Source organism: Phocoena phocoena, chromosome 13 (assembly GCF_963924675.1).
Source record: "Phocoena phocoena chromosome 13, mPhoPho1.1, whole genome shotgun sequence".
Taxonomy (NCBI): domain Eukaryota; kingdom Metazoa; phylum Chordata; class Mammalia; order Artiodactyla; family Phocoenidae; genus Phocoena; species Phocoena phocoena.
The window spans coordinates 29,335,689-29,355,006 of NC_089231.1; positions in this window are offsets into that span (position 1 = coordinate 29,335,689).

Consider the following 19,318-nt stretch of genomic DNA (forward strand, 5'->3'; position numbering starts at 1 on the left):
GGAGATAGGCTAAGACAAATTTATCTTATTCTGCAGCCTCCCAGTTTGGATATTGTCTCCTGAACCCTAATCCATGATAATACAGTAGGAATTTACTTATTTTAAGATAAGTGAACTGCTCAAACTGAGTAGATTGTTATTATATTGACATGCCATCACTTAGTTTCATGAACCTACTCAGAACCTGTGCTGATTCTGTTTGACTCCTTTGAGTTGATAGCATCAACCCCACCCTCTGCAACTAGATTCACTTCAAAATATATCAACAAATATTTATTAAAAAACTACTATGTGCAATAGACAATGCTAGGAACTTAGAGGTAAATATGAGGAATAAAGTTTTGGTATTTATAGAGCCTATAGTATTTAGGGGGAGATGAGAAAATAAATATACAAATAAAATGTGATGAGAGTTACACCAAGGTAAGTAGAAGCTGCTTTGAGAATATGTAGCAGGGAAATTTAACCCAGACTCAGGGCCGAGGGAAGCCTCCCTGAAGCTGACAGGTAGAAGATGACAGGTAGAAGATGAACAGAAGTTAACTAGGTGAAATGTGGTGGGGCAGGAACTTGGGGAGGTGGGGGCAGGGGAAGCAGTAGGGTAGGTATTTCAGAAGAGGAAATAGCATGTGTGAATTCCAAAGTCTAGACATTGTGTGAAGAGTTTGCATTTGACCAGTTCAAGGAACCGAAAGAAGCTTATTATTTCTGGAAAGAGAGGGAAGAGAGACTAGATGCTAGGGGATGTAGGAACCTCCAGATAGAGAAAAGCCATGAAAACCCTATTAAGGTCTTTGGATTTTATTTTAAAGCATGGCTAAGCTACTGAAGTTTCCCAATCCTGTAAAAATGATATTTTGACTGGCTTCCTTGTAAAAGTGATCTGGGGATTAAAACCAGGGTGTAATATTGGGTTGGCCAAAAACTTTGTTTGGATGTTTCTGTACCATCTTATGGAAAAACCCGAATGAACTTTTTGGCCAACCCAATATTAAACAGGTTTATAGTTTGGAGGATGCTTTGATGGCACTGTTAGTGATGGATTATGATGGATTGAACTTGGAGGCAGGGAGGCCAGTTAGGAAGCAATTTAATTTGGAAACCAATGCAGTGTTTTATTCATCTTTGTAGTTTTAGCACCTAGCACATTGCCAGGTACCTAATATGAACCACATAAATTTTGCTTGAATGAATAAATGTGGAAATATTGGTTAGGACAAACCATTCCCCCAGTTTTTCTTGCTCATTTTGGCTTCTTATCTTTGTCCCAGCTTTCCCCCTTTCCAGATATACATATATTTTTCCTACCTATCTCGATAAATGCCAAACAATGCTAATGTTTCTAGGTTCAGCTTAAGAATAGCTGCTTCCTTGACAATTCTCAGTTTCACTGATTTCCTATTCCTCTCAATTCCAATATGGCTTAGAGTCTGTTTAAAGCTTTGATACCTTGTCATGAATGATGTTGTTTCACGTGGATGAGTCTTCCACTACTTTTAAATTTAGCTTAAGATTTTAAAAAAATATATTAAGTCAACAACCTATCTGTATGTATGTATATATGTATGTATGTATGCATGTATGTATATATGAATCATTAAGGCTAGGAGGCTTGAAAGAGCTGGCTCTTTCACATTCAATTGTGGAAGTATAAAATTTCTTCCTGAAAAAGAAATATATATCTCTCAAGTCTCTTAAGATACTCATACTATTTGACTCCAATTTTTCTGCTGGAAATCTATGCTAAGCAAGTAGGCAGAAATGATGATAGAGATTTAGAGATTTATGTTCAGATACATTTACCTCTGACTAGCAATTTTAAGAAATTAAAGGCAATATGATTATTTAAGCATGGGAGGAGGAAAAGGCTAAATAAGTATCATAATCATATGTAAAATTTTATGTAGAAATACGATAGTTGGAAAAATTAACATGGAATGGCAATTGAAAAAGTGAAGTTATAACTCAGTAATAGAGATATTTTTATTTTTATATATTGAAAAAAATTTACAATGATGATATAGTTAAACTCACAGTACAAATATTATGTCAAAGCACTGCAAAAATATTTCTTTTTTTACTGTTTCACATTGCCCAAGTTGGCCAATAGGGCTACCATTCAACATTCAGAAAACCTCTCACGTGCCTTCCTGGCAGCCAGTGCAGAAGAAATAAGCTTCCAAGCTGGGTTCTTCTGATGAAACGGAAGTGGGTTTCTCTTCCTCTATCCCTCTCCAGGACAGCCTCTGGAAGGTTGCCATCTTCACATTTTCATGAGCAACCCACCTGTCTGCAACCCACCTGTCTGCAACCCACCTAAGTATTGGGCTTTTCACTTCTGGTTTACCTCCTATGGATGTTCTGAGAAGTGAAACCCTGACACGCTGTGGTAACAGCTGGATGACACAGCAACCTGAGAGTATCTCCTAACAGGATTCCAGAGCCCAGGCTTGCCACATAGTCTGTCTTTTCCATCCTGGCAATTGCTTATGCTCTAAAAGGAAGTATCGCAGTTCAGGCCTGTATCCTCTCTCCCTCTCTGGAGAATTATATTAGGCCTGGTTTTTATCCTGTTTAACAGCAGCAGGACATTCTCATGAAGCTCTACCCAGGGATAGCCTGGCTTACTTTGGTGGGAAACAAATGCTAGGAGAGTTGTTATCACATTTGTAAATATGTGGGATGAAAGGTTCTGAAGTGAAAGTGTATTATTGGTTATCTCTTGAGTGAGAAAAACTCTCTAATGCAAAACAGCAGCAGTGGCTCCAGCTGGGAGATTCCAGATAGGCCTCTCCTGACATGATATTAAGACCTGTGATGTTTGATGTTTGCTTTTGTGTCTTCCATCTGAAACCTTCTTTGGCTTCTGAGTGTATATTTTGACTGGCTTCCTTGTAATGAAAACAGCCAGCACATACTGGACAGTGTTTAAGGATCTAGGCATGTGCTACTTAAAGTTTCAAAGCAACCCTATGAACCTTCATGACCTCATATGTATAAAACCTGAGGTACAGAGAGATTTCTCAAGATCACATAGATAGTAATTAAGGAGCAAGGACTCAAATCTTGGCAGTCTGACCCAGGCACCCACACTAACCACCGTGCTATACCAAATTAACATGTGCAAAATGCTTATAGCAATACCTGACATACTGAAAGTACAAAGTAAGTATCAACTACTGTCAACTATTTTTAGTAATTCTAGGCAGTGACCAATTTTCTAATTTAATTTTATATGCCCATACAAGTAACTCTATTCTCTGTGGGGAATTGAAAAAGACCATCAATCCAGAAATGAATGCTTGTTAAGCTTTCCTGAGCTGGACACTTGGGGGCTATATGACAGAAGAAAGTGAACACAGTCTTGGGATTCACAGATGATAAGTGTGAGATATGGCAAAGTGTGGTCACCATCTTTACTCTACATTTTAGTGGACCTTAAAAAGCTCTTGGTGTCTGTCTTAAATCAAGGAGGTTATAGACAGAGGAGAATGAGGGAGCCAATTGTGAATGAATAACTACAAGGAGCTTTTGAGGCATTTACCCTCCTCCTTACACCCACATATACTTAATTCTTAGGCTGCACATGTTTTATTTGTATTTTTATGAGGTTACCTTTTCTTGATATTAGTTTAACCAAATTTCATCTGGAATAAATACACTGGGGTTAGGGTGGGGCTGGGGGAGAAGCACAGAGTACAATACTCCTCCCTACCCTGAGATATACTAAGGAATATTTAAGTCGAAGAATTTTTGGTTTTTATGGGGACAGTTATACACATATATATGTAGTTAAACAATGTGGGGAAGCCTATCACTTTAAATGCCAAATGAGTGCAGGTTATTATATGTTTTTTTGTAATTCTACAGAATGGCTACTTGATATACAACTGATATCATTCATTGAGAAGCAGTTTTTCTTGGTGGAAGAAGAGAAATAAGAGTACAAAAAAAATGGCTTAGTTTTTTTTAAAAATCACCTTGAAAATAATTAGCTCATCCTTGAAGAAGTATAGATGCTTAGGAAAGATGACAACAACACAACACACCCTCAACTCTTAGTGGCTTAAAACAGCTAATGTTTAGTCATCACTCACTCGGCATTGCTGAAGCATCTGCTCAATTTTACCCTTACTCGGGGACCCAGGCTGATGGGGCAACCACTATCTGAAGTGTAGCCAATTGCAATCTCAGAGAGAAAGACGGAATAATTTTGGGGGGTCTAAAACTATCAATTAATGCCCTTCTCTGTGAGTGACATAGTAACATATTCAAATGGCTTCAGATCGAACATGATCCTAGGAAGAGTAATTCTGTGTTTCATTGGAAGAGTAGAGAAATAGAAATATATGGTGAATAACAGCGCTAATGACTACCACAGATAGGCAGCATTTAATCAAGGGAGATGAGAGGGAAGGAGGGAGCACCTAAGACCTATTGAGATAGTCAGTGAGAAAACTCGAAGAGAAATAAAATGAGCTATAATTGCAAAAGTGCTTGGGGCTAGATTGGGACTGTAAATCAGGGTAAGGAGTTTTGCCTTTTGCACATGAGCCATTGATACCCAAACTTGTTTTTGCCAATGGAGACAATTTGAAAGCAAATCCATACAGATCCCAAATATGTAAAATAGAAAGAAAAGATGGGATTATCTTTGGTTGAAGAAGAGATGAGAGGACCCGAAACCTTTCCACTTGGCTTCCCACTCCCTCTCTCAATGGAACTGCCATGGCTCTTGGCAATAATTTAATAAAAGTCAAAACTCTAGGAATTTAGAGCACTGTCTAGCACATTTAAATATTGTGGAAATGGGAAGTCTGCTGTCAAAACCATGGCTGGAAACTGTAGATTAAAAAGATAAAAAAATGGATTAAAGATAGATTGGAATGAGGGAGAAACTGAGTAGGAAGTTCAATAAAGTTCAATAAGATCTCTGAATCTGGGTGTTGACAAGGGTGGATATGTCTCAAAGAAATATTTGACAAACTGGTGACTGATTAGACTTGAGGGTTCATGGCGAGGGCACAGTCAAAGAAAATGACTTGCATGAGGCTTGTGAACTAGGGGAATGATGTAGTAAGGAATGTTAATATCAGGATCAGGAAGAATTTTAGGATTTAACCAAAAAGTATTTGTATCATGCCTATTGTAAGATATGGAGTACTTTGAAAAAATGTAAATTTAATATTAAATATATTAGTTTCGGGTGGCAGAAAATTATCCTAAAATGCACATCCTAATGCACAGTTTGAAATGTGACATTTGTGCTGAGGAGGACCTGGGGTTGAAGGTGTGGTTTGGCAGGTGTTCACAGAGAAATTAGGTGTAGTTTTTTTTTTTTTTTTTTTTTTTTTTTTTTGCAGTACGCGGGCCTCCCACAGCTGTGGCCTCTCCCGTTGCGGAGCACAGGCTCCGGACACGCAGGCCCAGCGGCCATGGCTCACGGGCCCAGCCGCTCCGCAGCATGTGGGATCCTCCCACACCGGGGCACGAACCCGTGTCCCCTGCATCGGCAGGCGGACTCTCAACCACTGCGCCACCAGGGAAGCCCCTAGGTGTAGTTTATATAAAATTGATCATTATAGGCTCATATATCTCTGGCTCATATAGAGATGCAATGAATGGTGTGAATCTTATCTTTAGAGTCACTGAACTATATGCTAATCTCTATAAAGTTTGATATCAATGAGGACAGTGAGAAGGACTTCTCAATCTCACAAATTCAGGTATACTGAAAAACTGTATTTTTTTCCTCTGGGTAGTTTGGATGGTAAGTTTATCTTTATGGCATTGGATAAGTAATTCAGAATTCAAATGGCTTGATCTTATTCTTATTTGAGACTGTTCCCCACATTGGAGCAAAGGGTCCTATCTTGAAGCTTGAAGCAGAAGAGACAGTCCTCCTTGTATGTATTCAATATAGTTTTAAGACTTCAGTGGGATAATAAATTGGCAAACAATTGAGACCAAAGAACCCAATTATATGTTCCCAGGGATTAAATTATCAAAGATCTTAAGGAACTATCAAAGGTTCCTAAGGAACCATTCTTTCCTCTGAGAGTGAGGAAGGAGTGTTCTCTTTCCTCTGCCTGTCAGCTCCTCAACTTGGCTCAGGGCATATAATTCTTGGCACCTCAGTCATCTGATTCCTTGAAAATGAACAGTGGAGGGACAGGGGCCTAATTTCTCTAGGGGCCTCTTCCATTTAAGATTCCTAACCCTTTGGATTCTAACCCAAGAACTTCTATTGACTCATCCAGGGTCATGGACTGATTAACCCATTGATATATGTCCTGGGTGTGTGATAGGAGATACAGGACTATCTCCACATCGTTTCATCATTTCACAATGGTGAGCCTGATGGGATTAGAGATTTAAACATCTCATTGTTAATACTATAAAAGATAATACACTAATAAGTAAATATCAGATAACTCATCCAAAGCATTGCTGAATGACCAGTGATTGCCTATGGGAAATAAAGGAAAGCATAGGCTAGAACACACCCATCTTATCCTGAGTCAAATGATTAAATAGATTAAACATCAGATGATAGGGTATTGTGAACTGAGAACTTACTCTTCATGGAAATCTTATTTTATAGAGTGGGTAGCAGAATTTGGGAACTTTTTTCCCTTGTGTAAGGAACAATCTATGTGGAATAAATCTATAGAGAAATCTGAGTTGCTTAGTGTGTGTATGTACCCCAACATATGTGAGCATGATGCCAAAGAGAGAATAATAGTCTGAAATTAGAAGACTTATGGTCTTGTCTCTGAGACTTCTTAGCTGTGTATTCTTGAGCAAGTTGTCCCCTCTTTGAATTATGGTTTACTCATGTATAATATAAGAGGTATGAATTAAGTATAATTATTTTCTAAATTATTATTGCTATTATTATTCCACATTAATCTAATTTTCAGCTCTAAATTTATACTATTAAGTGCCTAACTTATGTGAAGTTATATCTTTGTGTATATCTATCTGTATCCCATAAACTGAGGCTTAGATGTGGTTTGGGTAAAATGATTTGCTAATCTGCATATTTGTTTGCCCTATAAACTATTCCCCTTAACTAAAAGACAGTACTATATTACACCTTTAGCTATAGACCAGACATATCATAGCCTGCTTTACAAAATCACAAGTTGAAATGAGAACACTTGGTTTCCATTCACAGCCTAGTTAGGGTGTCCCTCACATTTCATAAGCCAAAGTCTATCAGAATGATGGAATCTCGGTTTGGAAAAAGGCTTAAAGGTCTTCTACTCCAACTTTCCGTTGACTGAATATCTTCTACTTCAGAGGTACTCTTTTTCAGGATTCTATAAATGGAACTTAACCCACCTGGCCCTCCCTAGGGGAACTGCTGGACTTTGAGTTGGGCTACTGTTTGGGTATTGGTGGCAGTGCCCACTAGTATACAATTTGGAAGGAAATAGATTCTAATAAATTACAAATTAGATTTTGGCTTTCAGACCAATGTGTATTTTTAGAACCAGAGAAGAATATAACAAGCATTATTTTAGGTCTAGTAAAGATTATTAATATTATGTTCAGCAGAATAAAAACTTTTCTGGTTTTCTTCTCCTAAATATAAAATTTTCTAATAATTTCTAATTTCCTCCAAGATAATACTATACATCATTTTTATTCACGATCTTCCTCTTTTTTTAAAAAAGATTTCTTAGAGATTAGAAACGTGAATTTGATGAGCTCACTTTATAATAGCTACAGACCCTAGCTTTGCTAACTGAAAGTTGTTTGAGAGTAGGAATATTTTTCTTTATGTTTACAGCACCACCCATGTAGTAGAGTACCTGGAATCCAGTAGGAGCATAAAACATGCTTGAAGAGTGAGTGGATAATCAGAAAATGTATGTACTGGTAATAGAAATTAATGACAGCTGCCTTCTTGATGTGTGCTCACATGGCCTTTCCTTGGTGTATGTGCAGGGAGAGGGAGAGCTCTGGTGTCTTTTTTTCTTCTCATAAGGGCACTAATTCCATCATGAGTGTTCCATTCTCATGACTTCATAAACCTAAATATCTACCAAAGATGCCACCTTCAAATACTATCATGTTGGTGGTCAGAGCCTCAGCATATGGATTTGGGGGGATATGAACATTCACCACATAACAGGTTAAATATCTCTCCCCAAATCATTCCTGTAGTATTTAGACAAGTAAAGGCTGAGGATTCAGGGCTTCCACTCACCACACCCAGGCTCCCAATAACACAATTTAGAACCTCCTGAGGGGGAGAAGAATTCCCCTGTTATACCTTCTTTTTTGGCTAATGGACATCCAGTCAAAGGGAATAGGCTTGGGGGGGGGGAAGATCCCTTTCATGTTTCTAGAGACTCTGACACTTGTTCACCTTCTTCTCATTGTCTCAGTTATTTCTCCATGTTCTGAAGTATCAGTGATCAAAACAAAAACTTAAGGTGATTCTTAAGTTCTTAAACTTTTGTTTCTAGGAAATAGACTCATTATTAAAATGTTCCTCAATTAACTTGATCAAATAATTCCAAGTGGGAGGCCATTTTCTCCTCTACAAAAATGTGTGGGGAAGCTTGCTGACAACTATTATAGTATTACACTATTGATAGTGCTTACTTGAACATTTAATTATTGAGTTGGGGAAAAAAATGATTAGTGCATCTCAGGACAATCATTTCTCATCAAACAGATATTCTGCTGGTTTCCTTTGTGGAAATCACCTCCTGGGCTTAATCCCATGTTACTTGATATGTTTTACCTCATGCCTAGGGCTGAATATTGTGAAAATTTCTTTTAAACTAAAAAAATACCACGGAGTAATCTGTGGTTAAAAAACATAGCAAAAGTTGACTTTATCGAGACATTTTTGCCTTGGTCTGATAAGCCATGGTATCTAAGTAGTCCTAGCCAGAAGCAAAATGGGAATTAGGGGAATGTTATTCTTTCTTGTCAAGCTCCCATCTCTTTTTCCATTCATATTCCAGAAAACTTTATATCTCATCAAAACTTTCCTGTCCCATGACATGAAGAAGTAAAATATGACCTCAAAAACACAAAATGTGGGGGAGAGTAAAAAATATAGATCTTTTAGAATGTGTTTGAACTTAAATGATATCAGTTTAAAACAAATTCATATAGTTATAGGTCAACATATATGAACCCTATGGTAACCACAAATAAAAAACCTACAATCAACACCAAAAAACTAAAGAGAAAGGAAAACAAACATACAACTAAAGAAAATCATCAAACCACAAGGTATGAAACTAAGAGAAGAAAAAAAGAACAGAGAAAAACTAGAAAAACAACCAGAAAACTGGTAACAAAATGACAGTAAGTCCATACCTATCAATAGTCACTTAAAGTCAATGGACTACATGCTCCAATTAAAAGACATAGAGTGACTGGATAAAAAAAAAAAAAAGACTCATTCATATGCTGACTACAAGAGATTCACTTCAGAGCTAAAAACACACAAAGATTGAAAGTAAGGGGATGGAAAAAAAATTTAATGCAAATGAAAACCCAAAGAAAGCTGGGGTAACTATACTCATATCACATAAAGTCTGTAACAAAAGACACAGGAGGGCAGTGTATAATGACAAAGGGATCAATACAAGAAGAGGATATAACATTCTTTAATATATATCCACCTAATACAGGAATACCTAAATATATAAAGCAAATATTAACAGCCATAAAGGGAAATTGACAATAATACAATAACAGTATGGGATTTTAACACCCCAGTTACATCAATGGACAATGGACTTACAACAATGGACAGATCATTCAGACAGAAAATCAATAAGGGAATAGTGTTCCTAAATGACACAAAAGACCAGTTGGACTTAATAGATATCTACAGGACAGTCCATCCCAAATACACATTCTTGTCAAGTACACATGAAACATTATCCAGGATAGAACAAATGCTAGGTCACAAAACAAGTTCCAACAAATTTAAAAGGACAGAAATTATATCAAGCATTTTTTCTGACCATCAATTACAGGAAGAAAACTGGGGAAAAACCACAAACACATGGAGACATATCAACATGCTACTAAAAAACCAATGAATCAATGAAGAAATCAAAGAGGAAATCAAAAAATACCTCAAGACAAATGAAAGTAAAAAACACAACTTTCCAAGATAACTGGGACACAGCAAAAGCAGTTCTAAGAGGGAAATTTACAGAGATACAGGACTTCCTCAAGAAACAAGAAATATCTCAAATAAGCAACCTAAACTACCATCTAAAAGAGTTAGAAAAAGAAGAACAAACAAAGCCCAAAGACAGTAGAAGGAAGGAAATAATTTAGATCAGAAAGGAAATAAATAAAATAGAAACAAAAAAACAGAAGAAAAATCAATGAAATCAAGAGCTGTTTTTTTTTTATTTATTGTGATTAGCTTTAGACAGGCTCATGAAGAAAAAAAGAGAGGAGACCCAAATAAACAAAATAAGAAATGAAAGAGGAGAAACTACAACCAATATCACAGAGATACAAAAAAAATCATAAAGGAATACTACAGTTTTATGACAACAAATTGGACAACCTAGAGGAAATGCATAAATTTCTAGAAACATACAATGTTCCAAGATTGAATCTGGAAGAAATAAGATAATCTGAACAGACCAATATCTAGTAGTGAAATTGAATAAGTAATTTAAAAACTCCCAGGATACAAAAGTCCAGGACCAGAGTTTCACAGGGTAATTCTACCAAACATATAAATAAGAGCTGATGCTCATCCTTCGCAAACTCTTCCAAAAAATTGAAGAGGAGGAAATGCTCCCAAATTTACTCGATGAGGCCAACATTATCCTGATACTGAAAACAGAGAAAGACACTACAAAGAAATAAAATTATAGGCCAATATGTCTGATGAATATAGATGCAAAAATTCTCAACAAATATTACTCAGCCATAAAAAGGAACGAAACTGAGTTATTTGTAATGAGGTGGATGGACCTAGAGTCTGTCATACAGAGTGAAGTAAGTCAGAAAGAGAAAAACAAATACCATATACTAATGCACATATATGGAATCTAAAAAATACGGTACTGATGAACCTAGTGGTGGGGCAGGAATAAAGACGCAGACGTAGAGAATGGACTTGAGGACACTGGGCAGGGAAGGGGAAGATGGGACGAAGTGAGAGGCATTGACATATACACACTACTCAATGAAAAATAGATGGTGAGTGAGAAGCTGCTGCATAGCACAGGGAGATCAACTCTCACTTCGTTGTACAGCAGAAACTAACACAACATTGTAAAGAAATTACACTCTAACAAAGATATTAAAAAAACCCAAAACCCCCCCCCCCAAATATTAGTAAACCAAATCCAACAACATATAACAATGATCATACACCATCATCAACTGGGATTTATCCCCCAAGGATGCAAGGATGGTTCAAGTCCAAAAATCAAAAAATGTGATACATGACATTAACAAAAGGAAGAATAAAAGTCACATGATCATCTCAATAGTGATATGAAAAGCATTTGAGAAAATTCAACAACCACTCATGATAAAAACTCTCAGCAAAGTTGGCATAGGGTAAGTCCATTTATGACAAACCCATAGCTAACATCATACTCAATGATGAAAAGCTGAAAGCCTTTCCTCTAAATTCAGGAACAAGACAAGGATGCCCACTCTTGTTACTTCTATTTAATATAGTATTGGAGGTCCAAGCCACAGCAATCTGACAAGAAAAAGAAATAAAATGACTCCAAATTGGAAGGGAAGTAGTAAAAGTGTAACTATTTGTAGATGACATGATAACATATATAGAAAACCCTGAAGTCTCCACCTAAAAACTATGAGAATAAAAGAATTCAGTAAATTGGCAGGGTACAAGATTAATATATAGAAATCGGTTGCTTTTCTATATACTAAAAATGAACTATCAGAAAGAGAAAGCAAAAAACAAAAAATCCCATTTAAAATTGCATCAAATGACGAGGGGAAGATGGTGAAAGAGTAAGACGCGGAGATCACCTTCCTCCCCACAGATACACAGGAAATACATCTACATGAGGAACAACTCCCAGAGAACACCTACTGAACGCTGGCAGAAGACCTCAGACTTCCCAAAAGGCAAGAAAGTCCCCACGTACCTGGGTAGGGCAAAAGAAAAAAGAATAAACAGAGACAAAAGGATAGGGATGGGACCTGCATCAGTGGGAGGGAGCTGTGAAGGAGGAAAGGTTTCCACACACTAGGAAGCCCCTTCATGGGCAGAGACTGTGGGTGGTGGAGGGGAAAAACTTCAGAGCCATGGAGGAGAGCACAGCAACAGGGGTGCAGAGGGCAAAGTGGAGAGATTCCTGAACAGAGGATCAGTGCTGACCGGCACTCACCAGCACAAGAGGCTCGTCTGCTCGCCCGCCGGGGAGGGTGGGGCTGGGAGCTGAGGGCTTGGGTTGGAATGCAGGGAGAGGACTGGGGTTGGCGGCATGAACACAGCCTGCAGGGGGTTAGTGCACCACGGCTAGCTGGGAGGGAGTCCGGGGAAATGTCTGGACCTGCCGAAGAGGCAAGAGACTTTTTTCTTCCCACTTTGTTTCCTCGTGCGCGAGGAGAGGGGATTAAGAGCGCTGCTTAAAGGAGCTCCAGAGACGGGCGCGAGCCGTGGTTAAAAGTGCAGACCCAGAGACGGGAATGAGACGCTAAGGCTGCTGCTGCTGCTGCCACCAAGAAGCCTGTGTGCGAGCACAGGTCACTATGCACACTCCCCTTCCGGGGAGCCTGTGCAGCTCGCCACTGCCACGGTCCCAGGATCCAGGGACAACTTCCCCAGGAGAACGCACGGCGCGCCTCAGGCTGGTGCAACGTCATGCTGGCCTCTGCTGCTGCAGGCTCACCCTGCATTCCGTGCCCCTCCCTCCCCCAGGCCTGAGTGAGCCAGAGTACCCGAAGCAGCTGCTCCTTTAACCCCGTCCTGTCTGACCGAAGAACAGACGCCCACCGGCGACCTACATGCAGAGGCGGGGCCAAATCCAAAGCTGAGCCCCTGGGAGCTGTGACAACAAAGAAGAGAAAGGGAAATCTCTCTCAGCAGCCTCAGAAGCAGTGGATTAAAGCTCCACAATCAACTTGATGTACCCTGCATCTGTGGAATACCTGAATAGACAACGATTCATCCCAAATTGAGGAGGTGGACGTTGAGAGCAAGATTAATGATTTTTTCCCCTTTTCCTCTTTTTGTGAGTGTGTATGTGTATGCTTCTGTGTGAGATTTTGTCTGTATAGCTTTGCTTCCACCATTTGTCCTAGGGTTCTATCCGTCCATATTTTTTTGTTTGGTTGGTTTTGTTTGTTTGTTTTTTCTTTTCAAAAAAATTTTTTTCTTAGTAATTATTTTTTATTTTAATAACTCTATTTTATTTTATCTTACTTAATTTTATCTTCTTTCTTTCTTCCTTTCCTTCCGTCCCTCCTTCCTTTCCTCCTTCCTTCCTCCAACCCTCCCTCCCTCCCTCCCTTCTTTCTATCTTTCTTTCTTTCTTTCTTTCTACTTTTTCTCCCTTTTATTCTGAGCTGAGTGGATGAAGGGCTCTTGGTACTTCAGCCAGGAGTCAGTGCTGTGCCTCTGAGGTGGGAGAGCCAACTTCAGGACACTGGTCCACAAGAGATCTCTCAGCTCCACATAATATCAAATGGTGAAAATCTCCCAGAGATCTCCACCTCAACACCAGCACCCAGCTTCACTCAATGACCAGCAAGCTACAGTGCTGGACACGCTATGCAAAACAACTAGCAAGACAGGAACACAAACCCACTCATTAGCAGAAAGGCTGCCTAAAATGATAATAAGTCCACAGACACCCAAAACACACCACCAGACATGGACCTGCCCACCAGAAAGACAAGATCCAGCCTCATCCACCAGAACACAGGCACTAGTCCCCTCCACCAGGAAGCCCACCCAACCCACTGAACCAACTTTAGCCACTGGGCACAGACACCAAAAACAACAGGAACTACGAACCTGCAGCCTGCAAAAAGGAGACCCCAAACACAGTAAGATAAGTGAAATGAGAAGACAGAAAAACACACAGCTGTTGAAGGAGCAAGATAAAATCCCACCAGACCTAACAAATGAAGAGGAAATAGGCAGTCTACCTGAAAAACAGTCTACCTGAAAAACAATTCAGAATAATGATAGTAAAGATGATCCAAAATCTTGGAAATAGAATAGAGGAAATGCAAGAAACATTTAACAAGGACCTAGAAGAACTAAACATAAAAGAAGCAATGATGAACAAAACAATAAATGAAATGAAAAATACTCTAGATGGGATCAATAGCAGAATAACTGAGGCAGAAGAACGGATAAGTGACCTGGAAGATAAAATAGTAGAAATAACTACTGCAGAGTGGAATAAAGAAAAAAGAAAAAAAGAACTGAGGACAGTCTCAGAGACCTCTGGGACAACATAAGATGCACCAACATTTGAATTATAGGGGTTCCAGAAGAAGAAGAGAAAAAGAAAGGGACTGAGAAAATATTGAAGAGATTATAGTTGAAAACCTCCCTAATATGGGAAAGGAAATAGTTAATCAAGTCAAGGAAGCACAGAGAGTCCCATACAGTATTAATCCAAGGAGAAATATGCCAAGACACATATTAATCAAACTGTCAAAAATTAAATACAAAGAGAGCATATTAAAAGCAGCAAGGGGAAAACAACATATAACACACAAGGGAATCCCCATAACGTTAACAGCTGATCTTTCAGCACAACCTCTGCAAGCCAAAAGGGAGTGGCAGGACATATTTAAAGTGATGAAAGAGAAAAACCTGCGATCAAGATTACTCTACCCAGCAAGGATCTCATTCAGATTTGACGGAGAAATTAAAACCTTTACAGACAAGCAAAAGCTGAGAGAGTTCAGCACCACCAAACCAGCTTTACAGCAAATGCTAAAGGAACTTCTCTAGGCAAGAAACAAAAGAGAAGGAAAAGAACTACAAGAATAAACACAAAACAAGAAAATGGGAATAGGAACATACATATCGAAAATTATCCTAAATGTAAATGGACTAAATGCTCCCACCAAAAGACACAGATTGGCTGAATGGATACAAAAACAAAACCCATATATACGCTGTCTACAAGAAACGTACTTCAGACCTAGAGACACATACAGACTGAAAGTAAGGGGATGGAAAAAGGTAATCCATGCAAATGGAGACCAAAAGAAAGCTGTAGCAGCAATTCTTATATTAGACAAAATAAACTTTAAAATAAAGAATATTACAGCTTTCCTGGTGGTGCAGTGGTTGAGAGTCTGCCTGCTGATGTAGGGGACACGGGTTCATGTCCCGGTCTGGGAAGATCCCACATACCATGGAGCAGCTGAGCCCGTGAGCCATGGTCGCTGAGCATGCACATCCGGAGCCTGAGCTCTGCAACGGAAGAGGCCACAACAGTGAGAGCCGTGCATAAGACACACACACAAAAAAGACTATTAGAATAGACAAATAAGGACACTACATAATGATCAAGGGGTTGATCCAAGAAGAATATATAACAATTGTAAATATTTATGCACGCAACATAGGAGCACCTTAATACATAAGGCGAATACTAACAGCCATAAAAGGGGAAATTGACAGTAACACATTCATAGTAAGGGGACTTCAACACCCCACTTTCACTAATTGACAGATCATCCAAAATGAAAATAACTAAGGAAACACAAGTATTAAATGATACATTAAACAAGATGGATTTAATTGAAATTTTAGGACATTCCACCCAATAACAACAGAATACACATTTTTCTCAAGTGCTCATGGAACATTCTCCAGGATAGATCATATCTTGGGTCACAAATCAAGCCTTGGTAAATTTAAGAAAATTGAAATTGTATCAAGTATCTTTTCCAACCACTATGCTATGAGATTAGATAAAAATTACAGGAAAATATCTGTAAAAAACACAAACACAAGGAGGCTAAACAATACACTACTTAATAACGAAGTGATCACTGAAGGAATCAAAGAGGAAATCAAAAAATATCTAGAAACAAATGACAATGGAAACACGACAGCCCAAATCCTATGGGATGCAGCAAAAGCAGTTCTAAGAGGGAAGTCTATAGCAACACAATCCTACCTTAAGAAACAGGAAACATCTCGAATAAACAACCTAACCTTGCACCTAAAGCAATTAGAGAAAGAAGAACAAAAAACTCCCAAAGTTAGCAGACAAAAAAAAAAAAATCATAAAAATCAGATCAGAAATAAATGAAAAAGAAATGAAGGAAACGATAGCAAAGATCAATAAAATTAAAAGCTGGTTCATTGAGAAGATAAACAAAATTGATAACTCATTAGCCCGACTCAGCAAGAAAAAAAGGGAGAAGACTGAAATCAATAGAATTAGAAATGAAAAAGGAGAAGTAACAAATGATACTGCAGAAATACAAAAGATCATGAGAGATTACTACAAGCAACTCTATGCCAATAAAATGGACAACCTGGAAGAAATGGACAAATTCTTAGAAATGCACAACCTGCCAAGACTGAATCAGGAGGAAATAGAAAAAATGAACAGATCAATCACAAGCACTGAAATTGAAACTGTGATTAAAAATCTTCCAACAAGCAAAAGCCCAAGACCAGTTGGCTTCACAGGTGAAATCTATCCAACATTTAGAGAATAGCTAACACCTATCCTTCTCAAACTCTTCCAACATATAGCAGAGGGAGGAACACTCCCAAACTCATTCTATGAGGCCACCATCACCTTGATAGCAAAACCAGACAAGGATGTCACAAAGAAAGAAAACTATAGGCCAATATCACTGATGAACATAGATGCAAAAATGCTCAACAAAATACTAGCAAACAGAATCCAACAGCACATTAAAAGGATCATACACCATGATCTAGTGGGGTTTATTCCAGGAATGCAAGGATTCTTCAATACATGCAAATCAAGCAATGTGATAAACCATATTAACAAATTGAAGGAGAAAAAACATATGGTCATCTCAATAGATGCAGAGAAAGCTTTCGACAAAATTCAACACCCATTTATGATAAAAACCCTCCAGAAAGTAGGCATAGAGGGAACTTTCCTCAACATAATAAAGGCCATATATGACAAACCCACAGCCAACATCGTCCTCAATGGTGGAAAACTGAAAGCATTTCCACTAAGATCAGGAACAAGACAAGTTGCCCACTCTCACCACTCTTATTCAACATAGTTTTGGAAGTTTTAGCCACAGCAATCAGAGAAGAAGAGGAAATAAAAGGAATCCAAATCGGAAAAGAAGAAGTAAAGCTGTCACTGTTTGCAGATGACATGATACTATACATAGAGAATCCTAAAGATGCTACCAGAAAACTACGAGAGCTAATCAATGAATTTGGTAAAGTAGGAGGTTACAAAATTAATGCACAGAAATCTCTGGCATTCCTATATACTAATGATGAAAAATCTGAAAGAGAAATCAAGAAAACACTCCCATTTACCATTGCAACAAAAAGAATTAAATATCTAGAATATACCTATCTAAGGAGACAAAGACCTGTATGCAGAAAATTATAAGACATGGATGAAATAAAGATGTTACCAATAGATGGAGAGATATACCATGTTCTTGGATTGGAAGAATGAACAGTGTGGAAATGACTATACTCCCCAAAGCAATCTACAAATTCAATGCAATCCCTATCAAACTACCACTGGCATTTTTCACAGAACTAAAACAAAGTATTTCACAATTTGTATGGAAACACAAAAGACTCCGAATAGCCAAAGCAATTTTGAGAACGAAAAACGGAGCTGGAGGAATCAGGCTCCCTGATTTCAGACCATACTACAAAACTACAGTAACCAAGACAGTATGGTACTGGCACAAAAACAGAAAGATAGATCAATGGAACAGGATAGAAAGCCCAGAGTAAACCCATGCACATATGGTTACCTTATGTTTGATAAAGGAAGCAGGAATGTACTGTGGAGAAAGGCCAGCCTCTTCAATAAATGTTGCTGGGAAAACTGGACAGGTATATGTAAAACTATGAGATTAGATCACTCCCTAACACCATACACAAAAATAGGCTCAAAATGGATTAAAGACCTAAATGTAAGGCCAGAAACTATCAAACTCTTAGAGGAGAACATAGGCAGAACCCTCTATGACATAAATGACAGCAAGGTCCCTTTTGACCCACCTCCTAGAGAAATGGAAATAAAAACAAAAATAAACAAATGGGACCTAATGAAATTTCAAAGCTTTTGCACAGCAAAGGAAACCATAAACAAGTTCAGAAGACAATCCTCAGAATGGGAGACAATATTTGCAAATGAAGCAACTGACAAAGGATTAATCTCCAAAATTTATAAGCAACTCATGCAGCTCAATAACAAAAAAAACCAAACAACCCAATCCAAAAATGGGCAGAATACCTAAATAGCCACTTCTCTAAAGAAGATATACAGACTGCCAACAAACACATGAAAGAATGGTCAACATCATTAATCATTAGAGAAATGCAAATGAAAACTACAATGAGATATCATCTCACACCAGTCAGAATGGCCATCATCAAAAAGTTTAGAAACAATAAATGCTGGAGAGGGTGTTGGGAAAAGGGAACACTCTTCCACTGGTGGTGGGAATGTGAATTGGTACAGCCACTATGGAGAACAGTATGGAGGTTCCTTAAAAAACTACAAATAAAACTACCATATGACCCAGCAATCCCACTACTGGGCATATACCCTGAGAAAACCATAATTCAAAAAGATTCATGTACCAAAATGTTCATTGCAGCTCTATTTACAATAGCCTAGAGATGGAAACAACCTCAGTGTCCATCATCAGATGAATGGATAAAGAAGATGTGGCACATATATACAATGAAATATTACTCAGCCATAAAAAGCAACTAAATTGAGCTATTTGTAACGAGGTGGATAGACCTAGAGTCTGTCATACAGAGTGAAGTAAGTCAGAAATAGAGAGACAAATACCGTATGCTAACACAGATATATGGAATTTAAGAAAAAAATGTCATGAAGAACCTAGGAGTAAGACAGGAATATAGACACAGACCTACTAGAGAATGGACTTGAGGCTATGGGGAGGGGGAAGGGTAAACTCTGACAAAGCGAGAGAGAGGCATGGACATATATACACTACCAAACATAAGGTAGATAGTTAGTGGGAAGCAGCTGCATAGCACAGGGAGATCAGCTCCGTGCTTTGTGACCGCCTGGAGGAGTGGGATAGGGGGGTGGGAGGGAGGGAGATGCAAGAGGGAAGAGATATG